This window comes from Sminthopsis crassicaudata, chromosome 2, assembly GCF_048593235.1.
Source record: "Sminthopsis crassicaudata isolate SCR6 chromosome 2, ASM4859323v1, whole genome shotgun sequence".
NCBI lineage: Eukaryota > Metazoa > Chordata > Mammalia > Dasyuromorphia > Dasyuridae > Sminthopsis > Sminthopsis crassicaudata.
The window spans coordinates 400,175,594-400,186,292 of NC_133618.1; the positions used below are offsets into that span (position 1 = coordinate 400,175,594).

Sequence of the window (10,699 nt, forward strand, 5' to 3'; positions counted from 1 at the left end):
CAGGGAGACAATATGCAAATAAGTAGTTATATACAAGATCGGGTTCAAGATCTGATGTATGTTAGCTGGGTGACCCTGGACAAGTCACCTGGCCTTTCCCAGATGGTTCTCAAAGATCCAAAGTTCAGGGAAAACTGCAGTTGATCTGCATTGATGGGGGAGGGGAGGCAGGAAGAAAGTCAGTGAAATCACAAGCCCTCTCTCAGCCTCCCTAACAGGGACCAAAATCAATGCTAATTAAATTGACTCTACAGATCAAACTTTTTGTAAGCAAAATCCTGTGGAAATAGACTATAAAACAAGGAGAGGGGATGGGGACTGAACTCGTGATATCTCTGGAAGGGGGAATTCTCGGGTGAGGGAAGTCCCTTCCCCAGTGCAGGATGGCACTTTGTAATTTGTAGCCACAGAGAGTTGCCTAGAGCGTGGAGAAACTCAGGCTTCTTGCTCAGGGTGCGATCCCCACGATGTTGGACCTGGCCTTCCTGGTTCTCTGTCCCCTAGGGCTCACCTAACTTAGAAGCTGTCCCAGTTTCTTTGGATCAGCCTAGTCCCACCCTGATGCCTAAGGCAGAAAATCATGGAGGCTGGAGGAGGATCTCAGGAATGCCCTAGAGCAAAGGGGACAAGAAAGGGCCTTGAGGCAGGGAGGAGACTGTCTACACGGGGGAGGACACTGAAAGGTCTTTATTACCCACAGGTCACCAGCAGCATTCCAGGGGACACAGGCCCATGCAGAGCCCCCTGAAACTCAGCCACAGTCTAGTACATCGGACGGGGCAGGCCCGCCCTCCCCTTTCCTCCTTCCCCCCCACACACCTGGTACACGGGGAGGGCTGAGTGGTGTGTGGTACGGAAATGGTGAGGGATCACCATATAATAAAAAAAAAAGCTGGAGAGGGCTCTAGAGAAAAGCAAAGTTTATTGTACGTTCTCGCAAGAATCGGGCGTCCAGCTCCTCGAGTAGACATCGAAGAGAGGAAGCGCCTCCTGTAGGCAGGACAGCACCTTTAATCCCTAACGCAAGACGCCCCTCCCATCACTGACTCTCATCCTCATTGGCTGAGAGTCTTACATTCTAAACGCGTGATCTACCCATGAATTTGAACTTGACCAATAAGTACATAGTTGCCCATATTTGGATGAAATAGGGAGATATCATAGGAGGGGAAGGCAATGTCCTTTACTTGAACTTCAAAGTCCTTCAGGCCTACTAGAACTCTGAAGTAGATGAAGCCTTACTCGATTTTCGCAACTGTCTTGAGAGATCTCACCTTATCTCATTCAGTGGGACAGAGGGCCCACAGATAAGGGCCCATGGGGTGGCCGGGCAGCATGATGACGCCCACGATCACGCAGATGAGAAAGATCATTTTCACATTTTTCCACCAGAACTTCCGAGCCACCTTCTGTGATGTGGTCTTGAGGTGTTCTGACGTAGCCTCCAGGTCCTCCGTCTTGTTCCGGAGATGGTCCAGGTTTTCTCCCCGAGCCAGGATTCGCTCCACATTCTGGGTCATGATGTTCTTCACCCCTTCCACCTCATTCTGCAGGCTCCTCACCCGATTGCTGCCCCCTCCGCCACTGGCTTCCTCCATCGCTGCCTCCCGTCCCGCCGGGGCGCGTCAACAGCTGGGACAGCAGCGCCGGGAACTGGCTCGGGCACTTGGGTCCCGGCGGCGCTCGGCCGACTTCCTGCTTATTCCAACTTTTAGCCCGCCCCAAAGGCAGAGCCCGGCTCGCCCGCCGGCGGCCGCTCTGCGCCCCGTCCCGGACTGGGCGGCTCTCCCCGCACACCTGCAGCCACAGGTTGCAGCGCGGAGCGAACCCACCTCATTTTAATAAGTATTTATTAAATGACTATTATTTGCAGAACACTGGTCTGCATGATAGAGATGTGAATTTAGATGACACCTTGATTTCTAACAGATAGGCAGGTAATTTTTTACTACTGGTAGGTTGGGAGAAGAGGATGGATGAGATCAATAATGATTCTCAGAAAATCATTTGAATTGGACTTGTATAGGAATTGAGGAGTAGAAAGAGATTTCACATATAGGGAATGGTGTGAGAAAAGTCAAGGAGGAAGATATGTATTGAACAGAAGATTGTGAGAGGATGAGTAGACCAGTTTTCAATTTGACTGAATAGAGCACTGGAAAGGGAAAAATTGGGCCAGAAAGATAGAGTAGTACCAGATTTTGGAGGAACTTAAATGTCAAATTAGAGGTTGAATTTTACTGGGAAGGCAATAAAAAAACCATTGAAAGATTTTGAGGAGGGTGGTAACATAATCTTTGCATGAGAAAAGTAAATCTGGCAGAGTATGAAGGATAGATTGAAGGGAGACCTTGTAAGAGGGTGGAGATAAGATCTGATAGAAGGACATTATGATAGTCCAAATTGTAGAGATGGCAGTAAGATTAGAGGGAAGGAATTGGTTCAAAAGGTTTTTTACAAAGATAATAGGTTAACTCACATTAGTATTACATGTTATGATTTACAAAGCACAATATTTTAAAAATAATTCTTTCAATAAGCATATAATAAGCAATTTTCATATACGTTTCTACCCCAGGACATTCTCTGTCCTTCTTCAATTAGTTCATTGCCTGGTTTACTGTCTTTTTCCTCACTCAACTTTTGCTCTCCAATTAGGGGGGATAGATAGATGATAGAAAGATAGATTTATAAATGTTTTATATATATGTATGTATATATACATACATATATATGTATATATATACACATACATATTCTATCTACCTATCCATATCCCTCAAGCATCCTAAATTTCTAGTCCTCAATATATCTTATTTCTACTCTTTTCTTCCAGCCTTACACCAGAGATTACATAATGCTCCATTTCCAAGTTCATGAACTCCAGAAAGTCCTTTATTTGATCATAGTCTTTTATCATTATATCTTTATCTGTCCCTTACAACTTTGAATTATTCATTATTCATCTTTACTATGGCCTCTTTTCTCTCCATTCCGCAGTTCTTTCTTAGGCCAAGAATACTTACTCTCTTCCCTTTCTTATTTTGATCTGCTGGTGAACCAATTCAGTTTTATAATATCATCTACTTTCAAATCCCTTACTCCTCTGTCCAGTTAGATTAGAAGTTAGTTTAGTGCTAGAGCTAGTCTGTACTAGCTCTGTCCAACAAAACCAACTTTAAAAATTTCAGTATGAATAGGGAAATTTGCAAACACTACAAATTATAACTTGATCTATTATTTTATTGATTATCTTAACTTTAGAAAGTGATGGAGAAGCAATTAATAATGCAGAAAATCATTTTAGAGCATGTTCTGCATTGCTGGAGAATCTGTTGTTAAATATTTATTAGCAAACCCTTCTTTTACTATTTTCTTCACTTTGGTCTCAGGTGAAGTGGACTTTTTCTTTTTTTTTTTCTTTAATAGTTTTTATTTACCAGATATATGCATGGGTAATTTTACAACATTGACAATTGCCAAACCTTTTGTTCTAATTTTCCCCCTCCTTTCCCCCACCCCCAGATGGCAGGTTGACCAATACATGCTAAATGTGTTAAAGTATAAGTTAAATACAATATATGTATACATGTCCAAACAGTTGTTTTGCTGCACAAAAGGAATCAGACTTTGAAATAGTGTACAATTAGCATGTGAAGGAAATAAAAAATGCAGGGGGACAAAAACAGAGGTATTGGGAATCATGCAAATGGACTTTTTCTTTTGCCAAAGCAGCCCTTTTACATGAATCCTGTGTGGTACGGAAATGGTGAGGGGTCACCATTTAATAAAAAAGCTGGAGAGGGCTCTAGAGAAAAGCAAAGTTTATTGTACATTCTCGTGAGAAGGGCGTCCCACTCTTCGAGTAGACTATCGAAGAAAGGAAGCACCTCCTGTGGGCAGGACAGCACCTTTAATCCCTAACGCAAAACGCCCCCTCCCACCACTGACCCTCATCCTCATTGGCTGAGAGTCTTACATTATAAACGCGAGATCTACCCATGAAATTGAACTTGACCAATAAGTACATAGTTGCCCATATTTGGATGAAATAGGGAGATGTCATAGGAGGGGAAGGCAATGCCCTTTCCTCGAACTTCAGAGTCCTTCAGGCCTACTCGAACTCTGAAGTAGATGAAGCCTTACTTGATTTTCACAACTGTCTTGAAAGATCTCACCTCATCTCATTCAGTCCCACCTCTTATTTTGTACACTGAGATCTCTTCAAATTTTTGTAACATAATTTCACATTCCCTATGAATTCCTCACTTCCTTCTGGTTCCTGTTGGCCTTGGGCCACCGGCTCCACCCTTACCCTTTTAACAGCATCTATTTAACAGACCCTTCAGCTTTCTCTTCCAACCTGATCATTCCAGATGATGAGTTTTGGACAATTCTGGTTATTAATCTGATCAAACAAGGGACGTAGATAGGGAATAATATAACACCACTAAGAGCTATAAGGCCAAACCAAAGGAGCTGCTTCCACCAGCTTCCCAAACCAGGACCATCTAGAAGTATTGAACAGTGAGGTCCAAGTCTGTACAGGAACATGAGCAAGTTTCCTAATGTTCTTAGTGATTTCCTTCACTAGATTACCATTGTTATCAATCTTTATACAACATGTGGATAAATTTAGTTTAGCACAAACTCTCCCTTCTTCAGCCAACAAATAATCCAGCACAAGTCTGTGTTGTAAAATAGCCTCTCTGGTTTGAGTAGCTTCATCAGCCAAAAGATCTAGTGCCTCTGCTGTCTGATTGGTGATAACCTCTACAACTGCCTGAAGCCTAATTATCCTGTTCAACATGTATATTGGAGTTCTATATCCCCAACTTCCATCTTGAGCCCAGGTCGCTGGCCCATACTCTTTGACTATTCTTTCTGGAGGCCAGGCCTCACCCCAACCATTTGCATCTCCAGTCCAAGTGATGGAGTTATCTAAACTCCGTTTCTCCCTTCCCAAATTATCATACAACTGAATCCCTAAATATTGGTTTGCCTGTTCGGGAAGAAAGAAAACTTTTGGCCTTATTAGTCCAATATAACAATTCCCTGTCCAATTGAGAGGCAGGTGAGTATAGGCAGTTAAACCACAGATCCAATAATGACCCTTTAGAGCAGGTTGTTCCCTTGGAAATGTCTGAGCTATTCCTTGTAAAAGGGTAATATTGTTGGTCTCTCGTCCCTAGGGGGCTTCTCCCCACAAAGGGGTCATACTGGCATTTCCATAAACCTTGCTCTTTTCTCCAACTACAATTGGCAACTGGCCACTGGCCTGTTAGATTAGAGGTACTCCAAAATGTGGAAAACAGAGTCCCATGTTGCCCGGGTGTCCCTGGGGTGACATTATACCAACCCCATTGGTAACTGTACCCAATGTATATGTTCCCTTTCCTCTTATTCTCTTTTATACATCTTAATACATCCCATTCTACTCCATTCTACTTCAGCAGTAGTGACTTGTTGATAGCAATATCCCTGCTCTCCTATTTCTGGGAGAACATCCAAGGTACAGTCTTTCTAGTCCTTCCCACACTTCAATTGAGGATTCCTCCCCGTATCCCGCCAATATTTAGACATTTTTGTACAATCAATTGTCTTTGGCCTCAGGTCTGTTCTCGAATAGGTCCACTCACATACACTAATTCCCAGCTTCAAACCTTGTCCTGTCTGATTTAAGCAGTATTTCCCTTTCCTATCTTCTGTCAATGACCACTGATGTTTCTCTTCTCAATTCCAGAAACCGGTCCCATTATGAATTTGGGATCTGTTGCTAAGGATCCAGGCTGGGCTTAAGGGGACAGGTACCCATGGCCATTGGTTCAATTGTTGGGATCCACCACAGATCCAACAATTCGATAAGTTAAATGTTCTCCCTATATTCTGCATGAGCAGGAGAAATTGGTTCTCATCTCTAGAAGGTCATAAGGAAATAGATAAACCCAAAGCTTAGGGAGAGCCTCATAATGTTCAACTATTATAACACCGTAAAGTTAAGGTGAACTTCCCAAAGGAAAATATATCAAATCACAAACAGGCAAAGAGACCCAAAGTAAGAAAAGAGAAGTCATACAGTTACAATGCACTGGATTCAGAATCAGTGTTCCCATTCAGTGGAGGTCCCCTCCTCTTATGTAATTGGAGGTCTCCCCTGTCTTCAACTGTCCACTCTGATAAAGGTGGCGCCACAGGTCCTTTTGTCCTGGTGTGGTGTGTCCAGCCTCGTTCCTGGGTGCGAATCGCAGTATCTGAGGTCAGTATCACTTGGTAGGGTCCGTCCCAGCACGGAGTCAGCTTTTCGTCCTTCCAGGAACGGATCAGCACCCAATCACCAACCTGAATTCTATGAACAGGGAAACCTAGAGGAGGAGTCTGAGCTATTAGCCCTTTTTGTTGAAGTCCTTGCAAATGTTCCAGCAATGATTTAACATATCTCTTAACAAACAAATCCTTAGTTTCTAAAATAGGGTCCCAGTCTCCCTTAGGATAAGCCTGGAAAGGATGACCATACAATAATTCATAAGGTGAAAGCCCAATATCTCTACGTGGCTTGGTCCTGATTCTAACCAGAGCGAGAGGAAGGCATTTCGTCCAAGGTAGTTGGGTCTCTAAAGATAACTTAGTCAGCTGCCGTTTTATTTCTTGGTTCATCCTTTCTACTTTCCCAGAAGAGGGAGGATGAAAAGGGGTATGGAGATCCCAAGTGATTTCTAAGGCCCTAATCAGATTCTGCAATACCTGGGCAGAAAAATGTGTTCCCTGATCCGAGTCTATCCTCTCCACCATTCCATATCTAGGAATAATTTGTTCTAATAAGACCTTACTTACTGTCGAGGCAGTTGCTCGGCCTGACGGGAATGCCTCCACCCATGAGGTCAGATGGTCCACTATGACCAGCAAGAACTTAAGGCGACCCACTGGTGGCAGCTCAGTAAAGTCCACCTGGATGCTTTGGAATGGTCTGATTCCAGGAGGTGGTCCCCCTTTTGGAAGCTGGCGTTGGGCAGCCCTGTTAGTCCTTCGACAAACAAGACAACCGTCCACCAGTTGTCGAGCCATAGTATATAGGCCGGGGGAAACATACCTTGTCAGTATAGCATCACACAGGTTTTGGACATCCCAATGACTGCCCTGGTGCAGTTGCTGAAGGACTTGCCTCATACTTGCTTTGGTCAGTACCTCTCTGCCATCAGGTAAGAGCCATCATCCTTCCGAGTTCTCAACTGCTCCGAGAGTTGAGGCTTTCTCTTTTTCCTCCTGAGTAAAACTAGGAGAGGGTAGACTAGGGGGAAGTACAGGTATCAAAGCCATTATATGAGAGATTTCCTGATCTCTGGCTCCCTTGGCCTCCCGGTCTGCTAATCTATTTCCCCTTACCTCAAAAGAATTTCCCATCTGATGTCCCTTTACATGTATTACTGCTATATTCCTAGGAGTCAGAATATTTTCTAGTATCTCTCTGACTAGTGTATGATGAACCAGTTCTTTACCTTTACTGTTTACATATCCTCTTTCCTTCCAAATCCTCCCAAATACATGCACCACACCCCAGGCATATTTAGAATCAGTATATATATTCCCATCTTGGACACGCAATAATTTTAACGCTTGATTTAAAGCATACAATTCACAACAATTCACAAGTTTGAGCCAACTAATGGGCAGGTAGACTGCCCTTGGTACAGTGGAAGTTCTAACAAACCCATTTCTTTTCCCATTTACCATCCTAGAAGAACCATACATAAATTCTAAACAAATATTTATCATAACCTTGTGTTGATAACAATAATGAATTTGTCCCAATGAGTTTATATCCAAGTAGATCTTTCATAAGTGAACATTATTCATATAAATCAGTTTGTTTTTAAAAACACCCAATGCAAATACAATCATATACAGAATGTCTAATTCCACACAAGAGAATTCAAGAAGTTTTGATAAGAGATTCCCATTAACTTGTAATGGGAGAGACATTCTGCTATTCTGAAACATAAGTATTCTGATAAAGAGGCAGGGGGGGGGAGGTTTGCAGAACTAAGAGGCAGGGAAACTGAGGCAGGACTGAGTCAGGACAATAATTCAAAGTTAAAACATAAGCTAGCCAATCATAGTCTAGCAAATTTTCAGCTAGAGTCCCCTGTAAAGGCCTTTTGTCTCTGCAGCCTTCTCCAAACCCAGCCTCTGCTAAAATCAGGTGTGTCTAGCTAGTGGACAGGTAAAGAGCTTTTTCAACTTTTTGCAGCCTCTCCCTTATCTGTAGAGACAAGAGAGCGAGACAAAAGGAGACCTTTCGTCAATCGCAGCAATTCTTAAAAGAATTGTGCCGAGCATAGAGCTCTAACAACGATCTAGGCCAGAAGCAGCCTGGATGTCTGCTGCAAAAAGAAAAAAATCTTTTACCTTTTCCAGAGTTCCATTCAGTACCCAAATTATGTCTAGTTTTCGAGGTCCTTCATCAGGGAACCAAAATGATGAGGTAAGCAAAGAGTAAGTAGTTTCCAATTAGGCCTGAACTGAAATAAGACATCAGTTTTTCCCAATTTTCTGACCAGTTGAAATCTCAGTTTCCCTTCCCCCCCTGTTTACAGAAATTATCAGATTATACACAACAGACTAGTAAATTTCCCAAAATAGCAATAGTCATACAGTTTTATACAGCAATAGTTCTGTTCTCCAGGGGACAAAAAGGAAGCAGGATTAAAATTATGATCTTGGATTATGGAGCATTCTTTTCTAATAGTATTGCCTCATGTTTCAACACTATGGAATCTGTGAGCCATCTCCCAGCCCTCTAGATTTAATATTGTTCTAACTTGAATACCCCTTCATTTCATCTTCTCTGCATATTTAATAGGGGATTGAGTGTCAAAAGTTCTTTCCCCACCATGATCATGCAAAACATGAAAAACGCATCTGAATATAGATCTATAGTCAGGAGTCTAGGATTGGGGTTCCAGAGTTTGCCAGCTTCGTCTCAAAAAGAAAGGCAAAGTGGGAGCGGTCCTAGCAATGTATATCTCACTGACCACTTGGCTCTGATTACAAACATAAGAGGAAAAACCAGGGGCATGATTTAAGGCAGTTTTACTTCAGGTAGCTGTCCTAATTTTAACCATCCCACCTCCAGATGGTGGAGTTTAACGACCTATGCAAACAGTTATACCTGAATTCAAAACTCCAAGTAAATATTAGCTTCAGTCCCAAAAGATTTTATCTAAATGTAGGCTGTTCCTTTAAACAGTAGAAATAATTAATATCTAAATCAGCAAGGAGGTGCAGTTATTAAAAACAAACTAACAAACAAAAAAAAACCCACTATACTTAATGGGAGGAGGGACCTCTCCACGTGGTCACCCTTCCCCCACACCACCATAGCTCCATAGCATATCATAGCTCCATTTAAACTATTAATTACTTTTACAAATCAATCTTTCCTGTCCCGTCTTTAAGTAAATATATATGTATATATTTTTAAACTTTACACTTCAATGTTTGCACGTAACTGACCCAAATTTCATAAAACTTAATACATGCCCAACAGAGCTGACAAATACTTAAGGCATAGCTCAGTTACAAATTACCCAATACCTCTAGCAAACATACCATCTAAGTAGGGAGATACAACCACAATCTCCCCTAAGTAAGTTACCAGCATTTTGTTTTAAAAACCTATGTTTTAACTTAAAATCCCAATCACAGCTTTAAATTCCCAATAATGTAAAACTACTTTACTATCAGATTTAAAACAATGAACTTCACTAAATAGCGGGTTTCTTTCCCCCGGCCCATGTGGCCCTGCTGCAGTCAGGACACGTGGGAGGAAGAGGAAGGAAGCCACCATCTTCACTGGCTCAATCCCACATACTTCCCCGTGTACAGGGTTTCTGATCCCAAATGGGATCCACTAACAGGTATTTCTGGTCAGCTGGAACGACCCCTGCTTCAAAAGACACATTTCTCCTCCCCGCCCGAAGGCCCCTGGAAGGGCTAATGGAATTAAATCCTCTCAGGTCCTTCCTTTCAGGTACCATTTAATCCTTTTGGCACCACCAGTCTGCAACAAAACAACAATACCTTATCCACTTTTTCTTGCTTTTTATTTTTCCTCATATTTTGGCAGGTTGTTCCAATTACTTAATTTATCTCCCAAGGGAATGTCTACCGGTATTTTCTGATATTTTTCTCATTTCTCTCCGCGAGGGCTGGCTGGGACTAGGCCACACCCATTGAATTTGGAAGGAGTTTAACAGACTCCTAAACGCCCAAACACGCTAACCGTCGCCGGTTAACTCAGTCACCCAGGAAGGCCTAGCTCTCTTCCTGTCTACCGTCTACAGCCCCCTCCAGAACCTATAACTAGACTCAAGGGGCTTCACAGGACGCTTACCTCCACTGGGTTGCTGCGCAGCAAATTTCTTGACTGATCTGTCCTCCACCAACCGATTGGGATTTTCACCGCGGAGTTTCCGTTGCTTTTCTCTGAGTTTCTCCACTTCGGGTCCACTCTACGTCAGGGAGCAAGGAGAAGCCCCTGGAAGCTGGCGGGCTGCCTAAATCAAGGCAGGGCGCCATCCCACTAGCACCCAGGAGTTCACTTACTCACCGAGTAAAGGATCCCGGACGAGCCCCCAAACTGTGTGGTACGGAAATGGTGAGGGAACACCATTTAATAAAAAAATCTGGAGAGAGCTCTAGA

The 10,699-nt window shown here is 42.9% G+C and overlaps 1 pseudogene; it reads right to left on the reverse strand.

Moving 5' to 3' along the window:
• Positions 1-660: 660 nt before the first annotated feature.
• Positions 661-1,766, reverse strand: LOC141556905 (vesicle-associated membrane protein 8 pseudogene; annotated as a pseudogene).
• Between the last annotated feature and the right edge of the window lie 8,933 nt (positions 1,767-10,699).